Genomic DNA, 25,070 nt, shown 5'->3' on the forward strand with positions numbered 1-25,070 from the left:
GTTAGGATTTCCCTGCTCAGAAGAACCTGGAGTTTAAAGCATTACTGATAACATTGTTACAGAAGAGTGTCAGCTTACTCCAGGGCACTTCAGTATTCCTGAGGAATAAACATGATTTCTTTTTCCCTCCCACTGGGATGTTCTCAGATGTAAGTCACTGCTTCTGCTCTTTGACATATTTTCCATGTAGAAGATATGGAGCCTGGAAATCATGCTGACAGTTGGAGTAGGCCATTCCCAATTCCCATCAACCAAAGACACTTGGTTAGGTAGGTTTGCCAAGGCAAAATCAAAACAACCTATGCCAGGGAATTCCCTGGTGGTCCAGTGGTTAGCACTCTGAGCTTTCACTGCTGAGGGCTTGGGTCCGATCCCTGGTCGGGGAACTAAGAGCCCACTAGCTGTGCAGTGAGGCCAAACAAACAAAAAAACCTATAGTATATTCATCTTAGAACAGCAATCTAGTTTTAGCAAAACATCACTGTTCCTCATATTAAATTAATGCAATTTAAATATTATCGAATTTGAATGTTCAGTTGTAATTGTGTAATAACCTAAAAACATAGGAAATTTATATCAAGCTTTAAGGGTACAATATTTACAAGATTTAGGCGTACAATTTTTTTTACACATTTTACAAATTCTTACTCATCCAATTGCTTTAAACATAACCCATATTAGCATATTTTTAGCCATTTAGAGCCTGCCTGCTTTGCACAACTCGTGAAACTGCACCTAATGTCTGCTAGCCATGGATAAGACAAACTCTGTGGCCGTAAAAGACCCCAAACTGGGGCTTCCCTGGTGGCACAGTGGTTGAGAATCTGCCTGCCAATGCAGGAGACACGGGTTCGAGGCCTGGTCTGGGAGGATCCCACATGCCGCGGAGCAACTGGGCCCGTGAGCCACAACTACTGAGCCTGCGCGTCTGGAGCCTGTGCTCTGCAACAAGAGAGGCGGCGACGGTGAGAGGCCCGCGCACCGCGATGAAGAGTGGCCCCCGCTCTCCGCAACTGGAGAAAGCCCTCGCACAGAAACGAAGACCCAACACAGCCAAAAAATAAATAAATTAAATAAATAAATAAACAAATAAATAAATAAAATTTTAAAAAAAGACCCCAAACCGCTGCTGCCCTTCAACGCTCTCTGAAGGGCAGAGACTCCCACCTTGCTGTTGAGCAACACTGCCTAGACGAGTAAGCCTCCTTTCCAATTCGCCTCTCCACCCCACCCCCTCCCCGGGATTCCCTGGCCTTCTTCCCCTGCTGGGTTGGCCCTGAAGTAAGGGACTTCCCCTCTCCTGCGAGCTGTTCAGAGGCCGCACAATGTAGTTTGTTGTACAATAGTGCCATCTAGTGGTCTTATCTTTTTCTTTAAAAAAAATTTTTTGTATTGAGGTATAGTTGATGTACAATATTATATGTTTCAGGTCTTGTCTTTTCTTGATCATCCCTCAAATCCTTGAACTCACCACAGAATTGAAACAATATAGATATTCTTGCCTCTTCAGTTCTTTAATACCATTTATTGAATGCTGGTTAGATCATTACTAATGGCATTGAATCATCATGCCACCCATGAACATTGGTTTCCAATGACATCCTCAAAGGTTATTACAATAACTGCAAATACAAGTCTTACGCAGGATATTCAGTAAAATATTAACTGTAATAAGTTTTCTGGTCATGTTAAATTTACCATTTGGAATGTTATAGTCTAATCATTGAAATCACATATTTTACAACCACAACTGCCCTTAAACTGCTGTCTTTGTCCATTCAGGCTGCTAGACAAAACACTATAGCCTGGGTAGCTTATAAAGAACAGAATTTTATCTCTTACAGTTCTGGATGCTGGGAGGTTCAAGATCAAGGCACCAGCATGGTCGAATTCTGGTGAGGGCCCTCTTCCTGGTTCATAGACAGGGCCTTCTTGCAGTGCCCTCACGTGGAAGGGAGCTAAGGAGCTCTGTGCGATCTCTTTTGTAAGAACACTAATCCCGTTCATGAGAGCACCTCCCAAAAGCCCTGCCTCCTAATACCATCACATCAGGATTAGGATTTCAACGTATGAATTTTGAAGGGGACACAAACATTGAGACCATAGCAACCGCTATAATCACTGCATTCCCAGAATGTGATGTCTTTCAATGTCGGTTATCCTTCTCCCTTCCATACCACCACCAACAACGGGGAGGATAAGCAATGGGCCCATGTGAAGAGTTAAGAAGAGCAGTTCAATTCACCCAAGAAATGAATGTCCCCTTCCAGCACAGCTTAAGACTGACCCAGGACAGCATGGCGTCACTGCATCAGTGGGGGGTAAGAGAGGACATCTATCAGAAAGCCTGTTGAAAGCCCTCAGAGGAGAGAGGTGTGGCCACCCCCAGAGAACTGCCTGACATGTTGTGCGGGGAAGAGTGACCACCCTCATGGCCAAGAGTGGGGAATGCACAAGATAAAGGATATTTGCTGCCACCTCTGTTGTCGCTGGGTGTTGTGGCCCATAAGCAGCACTGCAGTAGGAACGCAGAAGAGCAAGAGCTGACACAGAGGCCCACACATGCAGCCCACCCCAAGGGATGACAGCAGACCCACAGTAGCCCAGAGCCTTGAACTCAAACCTGTGCCTAAGATGAATGAGTCACCCCGAATCAGTCAGCATCATTCTGATGGCCCAGTGTCATGTGATCCTGTGGGAAAAACCCAGGCTGGCCTCCCTCCTAGAACTGAGGTCCAGCCATAGGGCCCTGGCACAACCCTATAGGTGTGCATTCTGGAGCTCCTTAGGACACCTGGTCGGCCCACACACTGAGTAAATGCTCAGAGAGCACCCCAAATGGGAGAGACAGAGCCCAGGGCCCGTGGAGATCGCAATCTACTCTCGGAGCGCCCCATGTGACAGTCCTATTTGACCTAGCCACACCCAGGCAACAGCAGATGACTTTTAAAATGTAGAGGAAGGGGAGACTTCCCTGGTGGTCCAGTGGCTAAGACTCCACGCTCCCAATGGAGGGGACCAGGTTCGATCCCTGGTCAGGGAACTAGATCCCACATGCATGCCACAACTAAGAGTTCGCATGCTGCAACTAAGAGTTCACATGCCGCAACTAGGAGTTCACATGCCGCAACTAAGAAGTCCACATGCCGCAACTAAGACCCAGTGCAGCCAAAACAAATAAATAAATAAAAGGATAAAAGTAAACCAATTAAAAAAAAATGTAGAGGAAGGAACTAAAAGTGCAGGACCCCCTGCACACCCTGGGCACATGCCCTGGGGTGGGACCCTGTTTTCCTTGGTCTAATGGTGGTGCTGGGCATGCATTTAAGTGCATGGCCAGAGAGTTGCACATACCATTTCACAATGGCCAGAGGTTGGTGACATGGCCAAACATACCTGCTGAAAAAACTGGAAAATTAGCAATTTTTATGGAAGCAGGAGAGAATGGAGACTAGGTGACGAGTAACAGTCATTATCATGTCCATTGCACGATAGAATGCAAGATAGACTGGAAATGTGAATATCTAGCTTTCCTATACTCTAGAGTGAAAGACAGCAACAGAGAAAAATGCTGGGAAAGGCCAGAATAGCCCATAAGGCACATCAGTACCTATTAGGAAAGAGTAGCTCCTAAAGAGATACAATCCCATAGGTGCGTGACATGGCAAATGGAACAAGGGCAGGATTTCAACTCCCATCTGTCCCTTAGACCAGTTCCTCTTTGCACGATTATCACAACCATACAGGATAGACCTGGAAATGGCTCTGGATTCAGCCACCGGTAATGTCACACACTCCTCCCCCTTGTCAACTGCTTGGTGCTTTTTCAACACATTTCTCCATATTTATACAATACGTTAAAAAAAGAAAAACATATAGCAGGTCTGATCTCTATCTCCTCCACACACTGAGAAAGGCTGTAACTCTCTGGGCCACAGCTCGGCAAATATTCCCAAGGAGAAGGTCTGGGGAATGTGAGATTCATGTTATGTGTCTCATCTCTCTCAAAAATCATCACATTGCATTGGTTGCTAATGAATATCTACAAACTGTTGTTCAGTTTTTTGTTTTGTTTTTTTTAAGTGTGGTCCACTTTGAAAATTTTAAAAATCCAAAAATCCACCTCTTCTCAAGATGTTGAAAAACTGAAGAAGGGACTTCCTGGGTGGTGCAGTGGTTAAGAATCCGCCTGCCAATGCAGAGGACACGGGTTTGAGCCCTGGTCTGGGAAGATCCCACATGCCGCGGAGCAACTAAGCCTGTGCGCCACAACTACTGAGCCTGTGGTCTAGGGCCCATGTGCCACAACTACTGAGCCTGCGTGCCACAACTACTGAAGCCTGTGTGCCTAGAGCCTGTGCTCCACAACAAGAGAAGCCACCGCAATGAGAAGCCAGTGCACCGCAACGAAGAGTAGCCCCCACTCACCGCAACTAGAGAAAGCCCACACGCAGCAATGAAGACCCAACACAGCCAAAAATAAATAAATAAATAAATAAATAAATAAATAAATAAATAAATAAAATTTCTTTAAAATCTGCAGAATATGGCCCCACCCTTACAACAAAAAATAGCCAGACTGGGACCTCCCTGGCAGTCCAGAGATTAAGACTGCATGAAGCGTGGGTTCAGTCCCTGGTCAGGGACCTAAAATCCCACATGCTGCATGGCGCAACCAAAAAAAAAAAAATAGCCAGATAATCTGAAATATTTCTTTGAACACATCAGAGAGCTGAAGTCTCAGGGCAAACAACTTACCTAAAATCTAAGGAAAGACAGACACTCTCAAGATCATTCCTTATATTCATCTCCTTTGGAGACAGTCCATCTTCCTGACCAATCCTGCTATGGAGAAGCTCACCACTGCAGAGTCGGAAATAACATTGAGTCAATTGGAGGGAAAACAAAAAATAAAAATACGAAACAACAATAACAAAACAACCAGCATATAAATTCATTGTAAATAGAATAAGGCTGTCTTGGGAATTCCCCAGCAGTCCAGTGGTTAAGACTCTGCCCTTCCAATGCAGGGGGCATGGGTTCGATCCCTGGTCGGGGAACTAAGATCCCACATGCCGCATGGCACGGCCAAAAATTTTTTAAAAATAATAATAATAAGGCTGTCTTTAAGAAAACAGACAAAAGAGGCTGTAGTGAGAAAGGCAGAGTCAAAGTGGTAAGCTTCAAAAAGTCTTAAGGCTAGATAGGATCAAAGAAAGGGGAAGAGATGGGGAGAAGGCATCTGGGGGAGCAGAAAAAGCGCAAGCTCAGAGGAAGAAACTGAAACAGTGTGTGTTGCAGCGAGTGGAGAGGACTGGCTGGAGCAGAGTCTGGGGAGGGCAGGAGGTACAGCTGGATTGGGATAATCGGGCCAAGAAGGGGAGGGCCTGCTAACCTGCACTAGGGGGACACACAGAACAAGATTACGTTTAAAAGTTTCTCTCCAGGATGAATTCTCCAATGACGAATAAAATTCGAGTTCTGAATGAAGACTTTCCCACATTTCTCACATTCACAGGGTTTTTCTCTAACATGAAGCCTTCAGTGCTGCTTCAATCCTGAACTCTTGTTGAAGCCTTTCCCACACTCTGCATTTGTAGTGCTTCATCCAAGGGTGGATCCATTGAAACTGGGGTTTTCTCTTTCTTTTTTCTTTCCTTTTCTTTTTTTCTTTTGGATCCATTGATATTGATTTAAGCTGACTTTTTGCTTGAAGGCCTTGCTGTAGTCCTTGCATCTAAAAGGTTTCTCTCCAGTGCTGACTTGCTGGCGCTGAGTTGACGTTAAAGGCTTTGCCACACTCTTTACACACCTGGAAATTGCAGATATGTGAACTGACCCCAACATTTTTTTCTGATTTCTTATGTGCATGACATCTATTTTTTATAGGAATTTTCTCATTATTTACTCCCTCCTTTGCTGAATCTCTCTTATTTTTCTTCATTCCATCCCTTATGAGACTTCCTGAAGGCCTCTCTATCTTGCTCTCTGATTCACAGGTAACTTGAAAACCAGGTCCCTGGGGAAGGTCTCTTAATGTTCCTCTGAGGCCAAGCCACGGGATTCACTTTCTCAGAAATGTCTTGTTTTGAGGCCTAAAGCGCAAATTCAGCCCTGATTTCACAACCTGAGAAAAAATAATAAATGCAAATGTTAGAGAGGGAACTAGATCATCAAAGATACGACTGTATGCTGTAAATACACAGCTTTTGTATGTTTACAAATTGGTTTCACAGAGCATAGGGAATGAAGAAAGACAAGGAAAAGCCCTGGGACCCAAAAGGGAAAGGGGCTACATCTGGTCTCACGGCCAAAGATGCAAAAGGAGACAAGATAATTATGGTTGGTCCAAGAGAGTAACATTGTTGAAAATGGAAATCTGATCATGGGAATGGCCTCAGAAGACCAAAGAAGAATGAAAAGTGAAGAGGATATTGTGTTGGGCGGGCTGGTGAGACTCCTCTTCATCAATTAAATGTCAAACAAAAAATTAAATTAAATAACTTAGATATTCCAACTTAGGGGTATGTGAGGAATGCTATCACGAAGCTTGCAAATCACCTGAAAACATAAGCCATATAAAAGATTAGAGAAAACAACACTGGGCCAGGAGAACAAAGATCAAACTTCCACCCACACTGACTAACTAACCATAACTGCAAGGTAACATTTTGCCATCATGATTTAGCCCTAGGCCATGACAAAATTTCACAGACTGGATGGCTTAACAGAAATTAATTTTCTTATGGTATAGGAGGCTGGAAGTCCAAGATCAAGGTGCCAGCTGGTTGGTTTCCTCTGAGGCCTCTCTCCTTGGCTTGCAGATGGCCAACCTCTTGCTGCCTCTTCACACGGTCATCCCCCTACACATGTGCACCCCTGGTGTCTGTGTCCTAATCTCCTCTTCTCATATGGACACCAGTCTGACTGGATTAGCGACCACCATAACAACCTCATTTTAACTTAATTATGCTTTGAAGATCCTGTCTCCAAATACAGTCACATGCTGAGGTACTGGAGGTTAAGGCTTTAACATATAAAGTTGGGCGGGACACAATTCAGTCCACCTGCCATATGCTGAACCCATCCCCCTCCTAAGCACCGAAGCCTCACCATCTCCCTATGTACACGGTCCAAGCATGTTCCCTCCTCCTCAGCCCTAGCAGTTGCTGTTCCCTCTGCCTGAAAAGCTGCCCCTAAATATCAGCACATCTTGCTCCCTACTTTACTCTGGTCTCTTGTTCAAATGTCCCCTCATCAGAGTCTGTCCCTGATCACTCTATCTATCCCTTTCTATACCCCTTCCCTGCTTTATTATCCTTCATAGCATTTACCATTACTTGCCATAAAAATGTATACATTGTGGGGTTCATTCATGTTTAACATACACCCAGGATTTTTAGAAATCATGTATGGTAAGGTCACAGACAAGGAAACAACTGCCTTTAAAAGAAGAAGTACTTACAGTTCCTGAAAAGAGGGGGCATGCCACACCACGCAGGGGGCCCATGGGGAAGCACCATGGGGTCAGTCAGGAGGCAGAGGAGGGGGCAGAAAGCATAGGCAAAAGCCTTTATTCCTAGAGCAGTGGGAAGTGGTCAGGTGGGGACGTTCTCCTGCTGGGCAGGAAGCAAAACACAGATGTTGGGGTCTGTGGTTGGAAGGTTTGTAATATGATTTTTGCACACCCAAAGGGGAAATATAATCAACTTTGGCTGTTAGTTTGACCCTATGATCAATGGATGCCAAATCATCAATTACAATATTTCTAAATGTTGGTTAGAATATCCCACATTTTTGGCGTTACACCAATATATTCAAATGTTGCTTAATAAGAGAATAAGGGAATGAGTTTCCATATGACTAGTTTATGCCTATCCTCATGTACACCCATGTCCTAAGGGTAATTCTTGCCGCCACCACTCAGGTTCCAGGCTTCATCCTGTCCTCTCAGGCCAGGTGTACCTCTTCTCTGTACCTATCTTGTCTTATCTGAAACCTCTCAGAGGCTCCTTTTGGTGAATATAGATGGATGCAGCTTCACCTCGGACACAGTTTCCATGAAGTGCCTGCACTGGCTTACCTCAAAACTCAAGTGGACAGAGGTCAAAGGGAACAAAGCTCATCTGAGGCTTGGTTTTAAGGGACACAACCTGTCATCATCTAGCTTCTTCAATTCTTCTTATGGAGAAAAGTATGATTCTCAGTAGCTTAAGGCAGAGAACGATATATCAGCAAGATGGACTGATCACAACTCCCATAAAGAACCTCTACCCCAGGTTCTGTTTTAACATTTAACAGTGTTTGTACTGGCAGTGTGATTCTCTGCTCACGAGAGAAAGATAACAGGCACATCTCAGAATGCTGAGACAACGCAGCGATCATTCCAGGAAGGAGCCTGAGAAAACTGTAGGTTCCATGAATCCAGATTCATAATCACAGGATCACAGGAAAGCATCCAGGAGAGGAAGCTGGGGGAGATAATGGACAGAGGATTAATAAGCCAAGAAGAAATGTGGAGCCCCCAAACTGTAAATAGAGTTCCCTAGAGACTACACACCAGAGATAGGAAAACGTTTATTAAATATGCAGGCATCATTAGAGCGAGACTGAATCCACAGCCTGTGCTTTTCAACACCACTGCATCTCTCTGTAGTATGACTGTGCCGATTAAAGCTCTATTATCAAAAACCTCAATTCAAGATCCCCTTATCTGTCCCACAGGACAAGGATAGGCTATTGATGTGATCTTGCCCTTTTAAGTACTTTATTCTTGTGTACTCAATGTTACCTAGCTTATGTAGAGTATTAATGTATTTCTATTAATACGACCCAGTAAAATTATACTCATAAAGTGACAGAACTGAATGAATCCATTTGCCCACTAAACAAACAAACAAACAAAATATACATACGGTGTGTTGAAAAACATAGCTCCCCATATAAAACCAATCTAGAAAGAGTGACAATATATTGAAGTTCCTAGCCACTCTTGGCTAAGTTCTCCACATATGTGTCTTGTGCCTTTAGTTTATCCAGTGGCCCAGTACTAATACTAGTCTGATGTTTCCCTGCCTCCCCAGCACCATTACCTCATGCTCTTTGGCATGTGTCAACACTGGCTTAAGGATCACATTTTTAATTTAAATTAATTTTATAGGAGCCTAAACAAACTATGTGATGCATTCAAATGGCAGATATAACTATTGGGAATTATCAGTGTTCCCTCCATGCGAATGGCTTACTGAGAGTTGACTGTGTCTGGCTTCATGTGATAAGAATAGACTGATGCTATTCAGTCTATTCAGTTCCCTCCATGCTCCTGGCAATGTGTGAGCAATGTGTGGTTTCCTAGCATGTTACTGCTTTTAACAGAAGGCAGCAAAAGTAACTACCCTTTGATATGTGATGTTATTAGGTTATTTGTAGTTTTCTTTCAAAAGAGAAGCTGGTGTGATTAGGTACCTTTTGTTCCATTAACAGCAATAATAAAGATGCTATCACTCCTCAAAAAAAAAAAATGCAGGCAAACACTGGAAGACCTTGAAAAAGTCCTTAACTCTCAACCTCTGTCTTTTTTCCTGTATTGAAATAAGATAGTTGGACTAGACAACTTCAGATGTCCTTTTCAGCAATAAAGTCAATGAGTCAAAGGAACAAAACTGAAACAAGACTTACAGATGGTTTAACAATAAATTTTGATGACTCCCCACTACTATATTTTTCCTAAGATATATCAATGGATTTTAAGATTCTTCATTAATTTTATCACTCTGGCAAGGGTGGGGAGAAGGTAAGTCGGAAAAAAAAGAATGGTAGTCATGTTAAAATTACATCCCAAGTTATAAGGCATGTCCCAAATATTACAGTATTATAATAGTAACCTACTTCCAAATCCCACTCTGTGTCAGCTCCTTAGTTCACCACTGGAAAACAGGGATCCTGCCGTGGATTGATTCTGCGAGGTACACTCATTAAAGACAATGCCTGCAACACAACAGCTGCCACTGGTTAGACCACAGATTCCCAACTGCATAAAACTATATGTGCTGGTGGATCTTTACACTTTAACTGGTTTGTTTTGAGACAGAATGATTGCGATTGTCACACCCAGTTCTCCTCCCTCTGCTCACACATCATGCATGAACAGCAAGACAAAAATCTCACAGCCCTATTTCAGGTCTGCAGTTTCCCCAAGTTCATGGCATTCTGACTCTAAAGACTTCCAGGGGGACTTCTCTGGTGGTCCAGTGGCTAAGACTCCGCACTCCCAATGCAGGGGGCCCAGGTTCGATCCCTGGTCAGGGAACTAGATCCCACATGCTGCAACTAAAAGATCCCACATGCCGCAACTAAAGATCCCACGTGCCGCAACTAAGACCTGGCACAGCCAAATAAATAAATAAATATTAAAAAAAAAAAAAAAAAGACTTCCAGGAAGGTGAGGGAAGCGAGGCATGTGGGTCATGGGAAAAGTTGTCAGATGATGCTAGACACCACATCTTTGTAGGTAGAAAGACTCTATTAAGGACAAAGAGTAGTTAAAAGCATGAACTGAAGGGCACAAAAGAAAACACAACACAAATTCTCACAGGTAAAGCTCATTTCACAGAGCTTCTATCCAATATTAACACAAGTAGTGTTTTCTTGCCAATAGAGTAAATAGGTACTCCTTGGACATGGATGTTCTATTTCTCTTTGTACCTATTTGTCTGATACAGTAGATATGATCAACAGACTTCCACATGTGGTTGCCCTATACGAGATTTTCTTAACAGCAGCACTAATGGCATTTGGGGCCAGATAATTCTTTGTCGTGGGAGACTTCCCTGTGCATTGTAGTATATTTAGTTGCATCCCTGGCCTTTAGATGCCCACTAGATGTCAGTAGCAGCCCTATCCCCAATTGTGACAACAACAAAAAAATGTGTCTGAACATTGCCAAATGTCTTCTGGGAGAAAGGAGCAAATTCACTGCCAGTTGAGAACCACTGACCTATACTGATATATTCACACATTCCTTGAAAGAGCAAGATGTGGTTGAGAATGAGAAGCAGAGAAGTATGGGTGCAGTTGAGACTTAAGTGGGAGATGAGGAGAGAGCATAAAATCATAGATTATAACCAATCACTGACATAGTTTTGAATACTCATCTAAGGAACTTGGGTTTTGTTTTATAGACAAGGGAGAATCATTAAAGGAATTTCAGAAAGAGGGTGATATGATTTGATTTTCATTTTAAGGAAATTTTCTTGATCTAAGAATGAGGGAGGATTGAAAAGACAACAGCTATCACAAAACTCTGACGTGGTAACTATGGAGAATAGAGCAGAGGATGTGGAAAGGAAATGGCCAAGCTGCTGCATCCGTGAAATGGAATCATTAAAACATAGTCTATTTATGAGGGTGCAGGACAGAGAGGAGCTGAAGATTTCCATGAGGTTCCTGGCCTGGACAAGTGGGCAGGTGGTGGAGAAAACAGGGGTTAGTGTGTACCTGTGGGTAAGGATAATAAGTTCATTTTTGTACATGTGGCTCCCAGATGTCGTTTATTTTTATTTATTTTTTTTGGCCACACCACGCAGCTTGTGGGATCTTAGTTCCCTGACCAGGGATTGAACCCAGGCCCTCGGCAGTGACAGCGAGGAGTCCTAACCACTGGACTGCCAGGGAAGTCCCCCAGATGTAGTTTAATCCAAATGGGTAAATAATCCTGTCACCTGGTGACACTGTATAGAGTTAGAAGAGGGACAAGATTGGATCCCTAGGTGACTACTTACCTTTAGAGGGTGGACAGAAATGGAGGAAACTCAAAGGAGGCAGGAACTAACAGGTCAGGAACATCAGGAGAAAGTGGTGACCCAAGAGCCAAGAGGACATTTTCAAGGGGTGTAAATTACCAACAGGGATACATACTGTAGATGATGAAGCCCAGGAAGCCAGGCGCTGGTAGTAACCTCAGTTCAAGGAGTTTGGTGGGAGCAGAGGTCAGTTGCTATGGGCTGAGGAGCTAGTGGACAGATAGAAGAGAAATAGAGAGTAGCTGTCATGAACCAGAACTAGTCTTTCAGAACAACTCCCACTCTGCAGGGCAACAGCCTCCAGCCCCACCTGCAGGTGGACCCGGCATCAAGGCTCTCCGGATGGACCATGCCCACCTCTTATGTTTGCGCTGAGTTGATTTTCAGTTTCCATGTTAACATCACCATGTGCAGCTTCCCTCAGGTGTATCTGTCACCTTTTCAGAATACTTTCGCTATATATATCCTGGGGGTTCTTTTTGTTTTGAATCTTATTTGCCACCAGTTTCCAGCATATATCACTCCCCTCTTTTTCTTGTTTCCTCTTCACCCAGGCTTGTATTTTTCAAAGGAACATCAGGGAATCTGATCGCCACCCCCAAGGCAGAAATAGTAAGGGAGCTTAGCCCCATTTGCCTGAATACCCTTTGAGCCTCCCAGGAAAATAATAAAATAAATTTGGGGCCTGGTGGTTAGATCCCTTGCACTCAGGGTTAATATCTTCTCAAAGAGAAGGGGTCAGAGTGAAAAGCCTATGTCGAGTTTTCTACCGGGTGCTCTTGTGGGAAGAGAAATCTGTAGTATAAGACACAACCCAAGACACCAGCTGATGGTCTGCCAGACAAATGTACTGTTTGGCTTCTTCTTTCATACCAGTTCTTTCTCATTTCTTTTGATATTATCAACAGAATAAAGTTTCTGTTATATACTTGACAATGAATAAGTTTTTATCGGCTTTAGGGGGTACAATACAGTGGAACTCAGAAGACGTCGGGTCTCCAGCTGCATTCATGCTAAGCACACTTTAGCCTGGACTACGTATGCTGGAAATGGGGATAGAGGCTGAACAATTCAGTTGCTTAACTCCAACATCTATATCACTTCCACCAGACAAATATAGTCCTTCTTTCGGAGAAAAAAAATGGTTAAAGCCAGTTCTTTTTGTTTTCTCTTTCTGCTGAAGTAAGGAAGCAATTTTCCACTCTATAATTTACATCTCAATCACCGGCCAGAGAATTGTCTTTCAACATCAGAGAATCTTCTCTAGGTCTGAACTCTGTCCCTCTCAATAGGTATTGGAACATTGTCCTACCTCTGAACTTTTCAGTTATGTGAGCCTATAAACATCTTTTATTAAACTAGTTAGATTTGGGTTTTCTGTCATTTGCAAATTAATTATACTGATCCTGGCTTATATTTGAAAGCACTGTTTTCTTGTATAGCACCTTAATATCACATTTTCTCTTAGTGGTCACACAAGCTCCTCATTTGTATTTCATCTCAGTTGCTTGGAGGTTAAGTGTCTAAATAGGTACCTTTCATGCCCTAACCTTGACTTCGTGAATCCCACCGGACTAATGTTTGTCATACCGTAACATACCTTCCAAATTTGATGAAAATATACTCTCAGTTCCAGATTCTCCAGTGGATAATTTCCAATCTCTTTGAGGTATCTTCCAGGCTCCCCTACCCTACCTATGTGAATTTTGGGTTTGCCACGTCATCAATGTTTTAAGTCAGATCATGTGGAATGCCCAGGATTTTTTCATATCTGCTAGAGACTTTGTCTTACTGGACATCCATTTCCACGTGCTATTTCTAATCCTCCTAGAACACCTATCTTTTGCCATGTTTTGCTAATTCTCTCATTGTGACACTTCTAAAATTTGTCTTGCCATTCCACCACTCTGCCTACAAACATTTCCATCTTTGAAAGAGAGTTCCTAGGGTTGATCAACTTCCATGATCCTCTTCTGTAAGTCCAAACTGTTTCTTCTCTTTCATAGTTCCATTTCCATGGGTTCTTATTCTTATTCATTCTCTCTCTCTCTCCCATTTTAAAATACTAACATATATATCACCTGCACTCTGGGAGCTTTTGAATATTTAGGATTTTAATGAGCACCTCCTTAGAGTCCCAATTGGAAAGTCAACCCTATTTCAACTGCTGCCTGCATAATGTTGCCACTGGTAGTGTAGTGTTGCCAATCCCTCACTGATGCTCTTTCTTAGTATTTCTCCTTGGTGCTTCCCCCTGTCCAATTCCCTAAATAGAGTTGATATTCCATAAGACTTCATCCTGGGCCCTCATATTTTGCTGTACTGTCTCTGGGGGCAGTACTGCCCAATAGACCTTTCTGCAATAATGAAAATGTTCTACGCCTACACCATCCAATAAGGTAGCCAGCTACCACATATAGTTACTGTGTGCTTGAAATCTGGCCAGTGTGGCTAAGGACATACATTTTAAATTTAATTTTAATACCCACATGTGGCTAGTGGCTACTGTATTGGATAGTGCAGCTCTAGGAGATTACATTCATTTCTTCCCATGGCTTTAAATACTTTCTGTTCGTTTGACCGCTCTCAAAGGTACAGCTCCAGGTATCACTAACCCAGAGGTCCAGACCATATATAAAACCACCTACTTGAAATTTCTAATTGTATATCTCACACTTATTGCAAGTGTTAATCCAAAATAGAGTTCTAGACTTTTCCATCTCCGAACCTATTCCCATTCCAGTCTTATTCAGTCCAGTAAATGGCACCACTGTCTAACTCAGCTGCTCAAGTCAGAAGCCAGAAAGCGATCCCTGATTCCTCCCTGTCCATTACCCTTGCATCTAAGCCATTGGCAGCAGCTCACTGATTTTATTTCCAAAATATATCTTAAATCCACCTTCTCTTCATTTCCATTACCACCACCCTCTCCAGGCCACCATCATCTCCAACTTGGACGGCTAGCAGTCTCCAACATGACCTCTACTTTCACTTTCGTCCCCTTACAACCCATTTTCTATTAGCAGCCAGAGTGCTCATCATCGCCTTACAATAAGAATCAAACATGTCATTCCTCCACTGAATACCCTTCAATGACTTCTTTTCACTTAGGGTGGAATTGAATGATCTGGCCCATCGACCTGTATAATCCCAACTGGTGCCACATATGCCCTGTTCGTTTTGCGAAAACCTTCTGTTTTCTTGAACGTGCCAAACTCTTCACACATCAGGGAGTCTGCACAGCTGTTCCCTCTGCCTGCTGTTCTTCCTGTCCTTGATACAAGAGGCTCTTTCTCATCCTCTGAGTCGTACCTTTAATGTTACCTCTTAGGATAGGCCTTCTGTGAGCATCTATAGAAAGAGGGCCCCACTTTCTGTACCTTGTTCATTCCCTTCAGAGCACTTAGCAATCTTTAATAATCTTGTTCACTTGATTTTTTTTTTGGTTGGTTCCTTTAATCTTCACTAGATTAATGTTCCAGGAAGGCAGGGAGCAGGTCTGACTTATCATTCCTTTACAGCACCTGGCACAGTGCTTTGCATACAAGCAGGTGCTCGGTAATATTTGCATAATAAACAACTTCCTCAAAACACGTGTTCACATCACTCATTTCCATTTCGTAATGGAAATGGGTCTGTGAACTCATATTCGTCTGCGTAGTACAAAATAAAATTTTTACTGCTTATTAGAGGTACTCTAGCTGGACTACACCAGACCAAGTTCTACTTACTACATGGCCTTTGGCTTCAGCAGTCAGAAACTCCAGTTATCAGTATGTTTGTACTTTTCAGGAAGCAGAAGTTTGGTCCAAGCAGGCCTCTGGCTTCTCCTCCTTGCTCCTTTATCAACAATTATATTCACTGGCTGGGAGCTTATAAAGTGGGATGCCTAAATAGCAATGGGGCAAACTGCAGTCTGGAAAATGGCTCTAAAGGTGGGGAATCTGGAATGGATGTTTCATCTGTTTTGGCCAGCGTTCTTCTTCTCTGAATAGGGCCTTTGGTTCTCTGACTCTTTAAGATGGTTCATACCATTCATTAATATCCTGCATTTCTTCATAGTTAATATTTTAACAGCCTGTATCCCCTTTCTAAAAATACTTTATTTTACAGACTTGATTTCAAGTATAGTTAATTTTGGAATTCTTCACCTTCCCCTTACTTGCTGCATAGAATCTATGCATGCCATTTATGTTTGATCCTGGACCTATGCAGGGCATCTGTGACCCTGACGCCAAGATACTGGATTATATTTCCACTGCTAACTGATTGAGGATACCCAATAGAGCATGAAGTGACCACTTCTCCCTTCTTTGGTGATAGCCCCACAGCTTACTTCGGGATGTAGGTATTATGGTGATGAGAAGGGGACAGACTAGGAGAGAATTTAGGATAGTGGTGCAATGAGAGGGGTTGTAGCTCTACAGATTTTTATGAAAAAAAATTCCCACTTGGTTTACATTTTCCCAGTCCCAGAGTACTCTCTTATAACACAAGGGCAATCAGGTCTCCCAAGACTCTGCAACCCAGACTATCTCCACTGCTTTCCTTAAGTTACCTTGGTGACCTAAAGGAGGCCCACAACTTCTGAGGAAGAGAAGGTCCTGGAGTTGGCAAAGTAACAGCAATATCACTATATCAAATACGGTTTTAAGTGGGGTAGACTTACGGAAAGTAGTATTAATAAATAGTTGTGCGGGCGTGTACCCAGAAAGACACAGAAACAATATATTGTCTCTGAGGAGGACTGGGAGACAGGAGTGACAAGGAAATTTACTTTTCACTGAACACCTTTTTGAACTATTTCAATTTTTTTTTATCATATCATGAGTATGTTATAGCTAGTCAAAAATAAATACGTTTCAAAATTTGAAAAACATAAAGAAATGCGGTGTTGATCCTCAAAGAGTCATTTAGCCAGACTAACAGCATGAGACTATTAGAAAAAATATAAGACAGCACATAATTAAATACCAACTTGGGTGGTACTGCCTACAATTAGAAAACGAAGAGAGGTCTGTTCACCTGAAGGAGCTGGGTCTTAGATGAGGAAAGGAGACTTTTAGCCCAGGGAAATTTGAGCAAATAAAAACAGGCAGAAGCAGAAATGTGCACAGATAAAGAACAATAGATTCGGGAGTCAGATAGGCCTGGTTCCAATCTTAACTCTAAACTTTACTAGCTGAGTGAACTTGAATGAGTTTATAACCTCTTTCAACGTCAGATTTCTCATTTGTAAAATGAGGATAAGAGTACCTACCTTATAGGATTAAGAAAAGTTAAGGAATGTATGTAAAATGGTTAGCACAGTACCTGACATAGAGTAGGTGCTCAACTAAATGTTGTCTAGTATGAATATGGCTGAACAGAGAGACCAGTCTTGCTGGAGTACAGGGTATCTACTCAGGAGAAGGGGCAAGACAATACTGGCTATTACAGTTACAGCACACTGTGGGCAGTCATCTCATCTTGTGGCTGGGGTTCCTGTAGCATAAGAATTATAAACAAGTATCACCATTATGCATTCTCTAATGTTCAAGAAAGTGAGAAGTCTGACAGTTATAGGGTTTCTCTTTAGCATGGCGCCTCTGGTGCATAATCAAAACAGAATTCTGACTGAAGGCCTTCCCACACTCATTACATTTATAGGGTCTTTCCCCAGTATGGATTCTCTGATGACGAGTAAGGCGTGCCTTGCAAATGAAGCTTTTCCCACAGTCAATACATTCATGAGGCTTCTCTCCAGTGTGGACCCATTGGTGCTGAGCAAGATCCAAGTTCCACATGAAGTCTTTCCCACAGTCCTTACATTCATAAGCTTTCTCCCCAGTGTGGATTCTCTGATGTCGAAGAAGGACTGGGTTCTGAGTAAAACTTTTCCCACATTCCTTACATGTATATGGTTTCTCCCTGGTGTGGATTTGCTGATGTTGTGTACGGCTTGTGTTCTGACTAAAGCCCTTCCCACATTCCTTACATTCAAAGGGTTTCTCTCCGGTGTGAATTCTCTGGTGCCCAGTCAGGTTTGATTTCCAAACGAAGGCTTTAGCACATTCTTGACATACGTAGGGTTTCACCCCGGTGTGAATTGTCTGATGTACAATGCAGTGTGACTGAAACTGAAAGTCTTCCCGCATTCCTTACATCCACAGACTTTCTTCCCATATGAATTCTCTGATGTTGATCAAAGTCTTCATTTTGATCAAAACACTTGCCACATTCTTCACATATATAGAATACCTGCTCACGTAGACCTTTCTGAGGTACAAGGTGGGTATAAACATCAGCATCCTTCAAATGCTCTTCTACTGAGATCATCTCATCCTTGACAATCACTTCTGTAATGTCACATGTAGTGTTCTCCACACTTTCCCTACTGGGGTAGGCAGGCCATCTCCTTAACCTGCTTTTCTCCTCTTCACAGGTTTTTCCAAACCAGAATTCCTGGGAACCACAGCACTGGGGTCCACCTGATAGCACCATGTGGTCCTGTGCCTCCTCAAAAGTATCCTCCTTCAAAATAAAACCTTCTTTCTCACTCTTGGACACAGACTCTGAAAGAAGAAACCAGAGCTGCAAATGTCATCATTACCCATGACAGAGTGACTAAGGTCACCAAGTGGTATTAATATGTCCATTTTTCTCCAAGTGCCACCCCTGTGTCTAAGTGGCCCTGACCTAGCTGAAAACGGTGAAACAGAGCTAACACACAGAAAGCAACCAAAATAAAAAGGCAGAAATTAGGCAGACAGTCCCTGAGGGCTGAGGGCTCTGATTTCCAGCACCAGAGCAAGCATGGAGCAGGCAGGTGGGGAGTTGGGGGCGGGGGATGCTCTTGGGAAATAGTTGAATTGAATTCTAAGGGAGTTAAGTCAAAATTCCTTCTAGGTAGTTCAGTTTATAACATGAGAAGAACTAGCCAGGATTCAGAGCAGAGGACCTGTTCAGAAATAAAGAATATCTGTGGTATACCTGGGGACCCTGAGCTTATCACACACGGTGGGAAGCACAAAGAAGACTCTCTCATACTTCTCAACACTGAATGGAAATAAAGTCTTCTCATTCAATCCAAACACCAGGTCCACCATGAAAAGTGCTTCCCTGAATTACTTTAGGCAGTGTTGGGCAAAGTGTCTCTTTGTTCCATAGTGTCTTATTCAAATCTCTGTTACAGCATCACATTTTGTTATAATTATACATTTTTGTATAATGTCTCATCAGACTGTGAGCCTTTCCGGGATAGGAGCCATATATTACTTGATTTTTGATCCCTAGCAATGAACACAATGAGAAAAATACAGCATTTACCTTTAACGTATTGATTGACCACTGCAGCCAGATAGGTAAGCCTCTGTTCAGTTTGAGCCTAAGATGAAAGATCCATCCAAATTTAATTATCTTCACTTGTCCAAATAAAAGCTGAAAGTTTAGAGTTTACATTTCCTCTGATTAATTAGTTGATTTGGGGATTTTTAGACGGTCTTTGATTTAGAACATAAATGGAATGGAATTTTAACGTTTTACAAAGGAAAGACAGGAGAAAAATGTGTGACTGGGAGAAAAGTGCTCATTTCCCTCTCACTTACCGGTACAAATTAGGCTTGGACCCTCTCCTTGCAGTTTCGGTTTCAATGGCTCTTCCACCTGCTCAAGATGGGAGATCCCAGCAGGCTTTAGAAATGGATATCCTGCCAGGATCAAGATATAAATAAGGCTGACTCAGCTGGAGAAGTGGGGCCCATTAGGAAAGGAGCTGAGATGGAAGTGGTAGGGGAGAATGAAGGTTGGGGAAAGACTGGTAAAACAGATGACCTGAAACTTGAGAGTAATAAGAATATAAAGGATAGGAAATAGAGGTTCAGGGAGGTTGTGATTCCATCAGTTCACCAATATACAAAAACTTATCACTCATTTTAAAATGTCAAGAAGAAACAGGAAGGACTAAGGTCTCTTCTGCACCTGCCCCTAGGAGCTGAAAGCCAATTCATATAGAAAAGTATCAGGATAGGACAGAATTGCAAGGAGCTGTTCCTGAGGCTATGTTGGGAAAGCACCACCTCTTACTTTCCTTCCTTCCTGTCTATTTATCTACTGCCTTCTCTTTTCACAAAGGATCAACAATGGGTCTCTCTATGGCATCCATAAGAAATGGCTTCAAAGCCTCATTCAGCCATTCCCAGAAGTCACTTCTTACTCTAACAATAAACACCACTATTTATAAAGGTCCACTCTAATAAATTCTTCAGACTTGGCTAAGATTGGTCTCTTTGTAACTCCCAGCTAAATCCTCCTAAGAAACAGATCAATTCTGCAATTTCCAAATGATGACCTTTCAGTGTGATGAATTGGGAGATTGGGATTGACATATATACACTAATATGTATAAAATGGATAACTAATAAGAACCTGCTGTATAAAAAAAATAAATTAAATAAATAAATAAATATATGGAGAGGACTTTAAAAAAAAAAATGATGACCTTTCATGCTGCTGAGGCAAAGGACTGTGTGCCTCGTGAGTATTCTCTTCTTCAAGACTCTGAGTAGGGACATGAGCTCCAAGGAGGGCTGCCGCAAGTCAGGGAGTTAGGGTTTTGCTCAAGGAATAACTTAGCCGTTAGCTTTCTGCCTAAAGCAGAGATGAGAATGCCCTTGAGTGGCAGGGAGAGTACGTACTGAGATCCTGAGAGAACGTAGAGGATACTGTAGGTGCCTCCCTACATCCATTCTACCCCTCCCCCACTAGGGAGTAGCCAGGCCCTTTGGGTGGGAGTGATCCCAAGTCCAGCTCCTGGTACAGGCCCTCACTGAGCTAAGCCAAACAGGTTCTCCCATCCCACTCACTACATGAGAGATCCGTTCAGGGACCAGCAATCCAGGCCAAGTCAATCAGTGCACAGCTTTTCCCTGGCTGTAGAGACCGATTTAGAGCCGGCATAAGACTTAAGATGGTGCAGCAGAGCAATACTTGGGATTGTGATTCACAATGGTTAAAGTCTAAGGAAGGCCTGCTCTGTTCCTCCCCATTGGTGTGAAGAAGCACAGTCCTGGTTACAACTACCAATCACCTTACAACCACGAGAGCCAGACTACAGACAAAACCAACATACGAGGAGACAGAGAAGAGCAGAGACTGAAATTCTGATCAAAATGTACCTGCAGCCCATTCTACCTATGGACTTCCCAATTACACAAAACAAGAAATTCCTCTTTTTTATTTAAGCCAGTTTGAATTGGGTTGTTACTTGCAATCAACGGTATCCTAACATGGAAAGACTTCCAGACACAGCAAGGAACTGTGTGAATGGGGAAGTTGAGGGCACAGCTCAAGTCACCTGTGCCCACAGAAGAGGCTCTGTGGGAAGAAGATGAAATGCGGCCGGGGGCAATAAGAGGACACAGTTCTCAGTAGGAAATTAGGAGCAGGGAAGCCCTGTGTTGGGCCTAAACAAATGCCAGGGCTTTCCCACCAGAAATCGCTGAGGAACAGGAAGTATTTGGCTCAGGGTTATTTAGACTTCTTGATTTCTAATGATAAAAATGGCCATGATACCCCAAACGGCAGTCCGAATCTTCTGCTGGAAGATTATAAGCAGGCCAGGAAAGTAGAAAGGCCACCTCAGATCAGAAAGGAAACAGAAAAGTCAGGGAGTAAAGATACATAACGGCCCTGAAAAGAACAGTGGAGATGGGGAAGAGGCAAAACAGGTGTATGAAGATGGCACACAGAAGAGCCCAGATGAATAAAGCAAGGACTCAAGAAGATGGAAAACCATGGGAACAGAGGAAAACAAGGAATCCCACTGGTGTCTGCAGCACTAGGTTAAGAGAACACACACCCATGACAATTTAAAGATTAAGACAAGGGAACTGGTCAGATGACTGGCACATGTATCCTCACTCACCTGAGGAGATGCCCTTCGGGCCCTCTCCATCCAGAGCTCCCTGAGGAGCCAAGCTCCATGGTGCTTCCTTCCCCTCGTTCCAGCTGGAAAATCAGAGCCGGCTCGGGAAATGGAAATGCCGCTTGACAGGAAGGAAATGGGACAGGCAGGTGAGTAGGGTGACACAGAGCAATCCCAGGGCTCCTCCCAGGCCTGTGTCTTCAGGGGCGGGAGGGGAAAGAAGGGAAATTACTAGGGAGAACAAGAAAAAGAAGTCCGGGAAAAGGGACAGGAGACCCAGGGAAGAGGGGCCTGGAGGTTCACTAAGGTCAGGAAACAGAGAGGAAGCGGTGCTCAATAACAGCGTGAGTGAGCAAAGAGATGACTTCACTCTTTGAGGAACTGAGCTTTCTTGCGCTTTCCCTCTCCGAGAGCTCTCAAGTTCAGACGTCTGCATGAGGATGGCTGGTATTGGGCTGGGTCTCCCAAACTGAGGTGGTGGGAACTGAGGGCTCAGAGGGGCACCAGGAATCTTCTCTCCTCCCACTGTATCCACAGCACATGAATCAGGAGAACAGAAGCTCTCAGCCAGGGGTAAGGAAGTCCTATGTGAGGCCCGAATTGATACCAAGACTTCCTACTTCCCAGCAACCACTAAGGTTGGGTCATTAAGAATCCAAGAGCCTGAAGTTGCCACTCAACTGAGGTTATCAAAGACTCCTGAGCCTTTGAGGAAGAAGGAGCCAAGAAATTCCAAAGGGTAGAGGCAGAGTCCAAAGGGAAAGACCCTTACCCAGGGAAGCCACAGCCCCATAATCCTCCAGCATCACATCCCTGTACAGGGCCCTCTGAGCAGGGGCCAGGCCGGTCCATTCATTCTCAGAGAAATAGATGGCTACATCCTCGAAGGTCACTGACTCATGAAACAACATGTGTTTAAATGCCCTAGGACAATCCCAGGACCCAGGCCTGGAGTCTGGCTAGACCCAGGCACTAAGAGGTACTGGAGGGGATGCCCACTGAGTTTCTGGATTCTGAATGTCTAAGGGAACTCTCAACAGATTTTTGCCCCCAACTTACAAAGATACAAGGGATCAGCTACCAATCTTCTCATGTCTCTTCATTTTTACTTCAGCAAACATCCTCTCATCTTTTTCATGAGTCTCTGCAAGTTTTCCCTTTTCACTCCCATATGTGCTCTAAGTGCCATCCTTTCTCCACAGTGTACCCTCCTTCAGAGGTCACCAACCCTTGATAACAAGACCAACTGATATTTATTGAGCCTGTGCCAAGCACTTTATATATATTACTCTGGGCATGCCTCACAGACTGTGAGAAGGACATTAGACCCATTTTACAGAAGGGAAACTGAGACTCAGAGATTAACATCCCCCGAGTTAAAGAGCTGAGACAGAACTCAGGCCTGTTGGACTCTCTGGCTCTTACCTACTATGGCACACTGTCTTCTATCCTCACTCCTGCCACCCCTACCGCCCCTGTCTAGGACTCTTGCTCTTCTCTCCCTCCCAGTCAGTGCCATCAGCCAAAGAGGCAGCTAAGGGCCCCTCAGAACACTCAGGCTGCTCAAGAGGCTGTATTCAACAGGGCAGAGCCCAACTCTGACTACTGCCTAACGTACCTACCCTACTCTCTCTTCCCCACATCCCAGTCCCAATGTTCCTTTTTCTGTATTTCTGGGAGCCCTAGCTCCTGCACCTTTTCTTTTCTTGCCTTTCTCTCTCACTCTCTTCCTTGAGAAACACAAACATTGCTAACTTGGAGCCATCAAGACTTATTATAATTCCCAGCCACTGCCTCATTCAGGATCTCAATCTCCATACTATGGAGGGGCCAATTCCGGTCCATCCCCATCAGTCCTTGCCCGGCAATGTTCCCACAGCAACTTACCCAGCATTCCAAGGCTCAAAGACTTTGGCTGGCTCACTTTTGCCTGCCTAAAAAAGTCCAACTCCTCTGAACTGCAGACAATTCCAGCCACCATTCAGGGACCCAGCTTACTTCTCAAGGATCATCTCCTGCAAGACCACCCTCATGCCCTATACTGTCACGGTTCCGTTATGAACCCAAACCCTTTCCTTGCCCAGATCTGTATCCTTGGACCTACACACACCCCCCCCATCCCCACCCCCCTCCACCCCCGGCCTGAAGATCCAGATCCTTCCTCCTACTCCTGCAACCTCATGTTCTTCTCAAGACCCACCTCAAACAAAACCAGCTCTGTAAAACCAGTCGTGGAAATTCTGGCCATTCGTCGCCGCGCACAGCGCTCTGTGCTGGGACACCTCTGCCCCAGAACTGGCTCATGCCTGTGCATCTGCACGTGTGCTTCCCTTGCCGCCGCAAGCCTGGGGGATGTCGAATCCACTCTGCCCCTGCCTGTTCCTCCGGGCCCTCCACTCTGGGCTGTACCCCGATTTATCGGTATCCGCACTGCCTCCTCTCCGCCCCTCATCTGGGCCTAGAGCCCGGGTCAGAACCGAGCCAGCTTCGTGGCGCCGGCTCAGCGCTCACCGGGCCCGACTGGGGACTGCCCGGGGTCAGGGAGGGACGCTCCAGACCCGGGCGGGCCTGACATAGCGGCCTCCGGCCCGGGAGCCACCCGAACAAGAGCCAGGGTCCAAGCCCCAGCCAGCCCCATGCCCAGTTCCCCACTTTCTGCGTGGGCCAGGTCTCTGCATGCGAGAGGCGGAGGCTGCAGCACTCTTGCCATTCCGGCTTCTCTAGGACGGTGGAGGGCTCCGCGTCTCCATGGTACTCCCTTCTCGCCATGCAAAGTAGGGAGGGGAGAGTGGTCCAGCTCTCCCAGAGACACTGAGGGCTCCGGGCGCTGCAGAAATCAAGGAGAACGGTAGGGGGGGTGGGGGGAGGCTGGGGAGAAGGCTTCCTCTGGGAATCCTTTCCTGGCCCTTTTCTTCCCACTGACCACTCTTCTCCACCTCGTTGCACCTTTGTAGGATGGATGCTGGTATAAGGTAGCACATCCTTCACTTGACTATGCCTGTTCACATATCTGCCTCCTTTTACTAAGTTCTACATTCCCAGAGAGCAGACTATGTCCTTGATATGTTCATCTTTGTGCCTCTAACATCCGCCCAATGTCTAGCACCTCTTAGGGCCCAATTTCTTTAAGTGGCATAGAATGTTTGTTGAATAAAAGCATGATTAAATGTTGAACCAGTTTTTCAGTTGACGAAAGTAAGGCCCAAAGAGAGGAAACGACTTACCTAACATCACACAGCATGTCAGGAAGCTATGCTTTTAAAGAAAGTTGTGGAAATAAAGGAAGACCTCCCAACTGAGAACAAGCAACGGCTATTTATTCAGAGCTTATTATAGCAAGGAAGTCAGCCACCATACTTGCATTT

The 25,070-nt window shown here is 44.2% G+C and overlaps 2 long non-coding RNA genes across 2 annotated transcripts in view; one reads left to right on the forward strand and one right to left on the reverse strand.

The window, feature by feature from the left end:
- Positions 1–25,070, forward strand: part of LOC309637809 — a 201,401-nt gene that overhangs the window by 118,241 nt on the left and 58,090 nt on the right. The gene's annotated exons all lie outside the window — the stretch shown is intronic.
- On the reverse strand, positions 1,433–23,803 carry LOC309637796. Its single transcript, XR_014250805.1, has 3 exons — positions 5,396–23,803; positions 4,759–4,863; positions 1,433–2,629 (listed from the first exon to the last, which is right to left on the reverse strand). It is a non-coding gene; the product is annotated as an uncharacterized lncRNA (long non-coding RNA).

This window comes from Balaenoptera physalus (genome assembly GCF_965194825.1).
Source record: "Balaenoptera physalus genome assembly, chromosome: 11".
Classification (NCBI taxonomy): domain Eukaryota; kingdom Metazoa; phylum Chordata; class Mammalia; order Artiodactyla; family Balaenopteridae; genus Balaenoptera; species Balaenoptera physalus.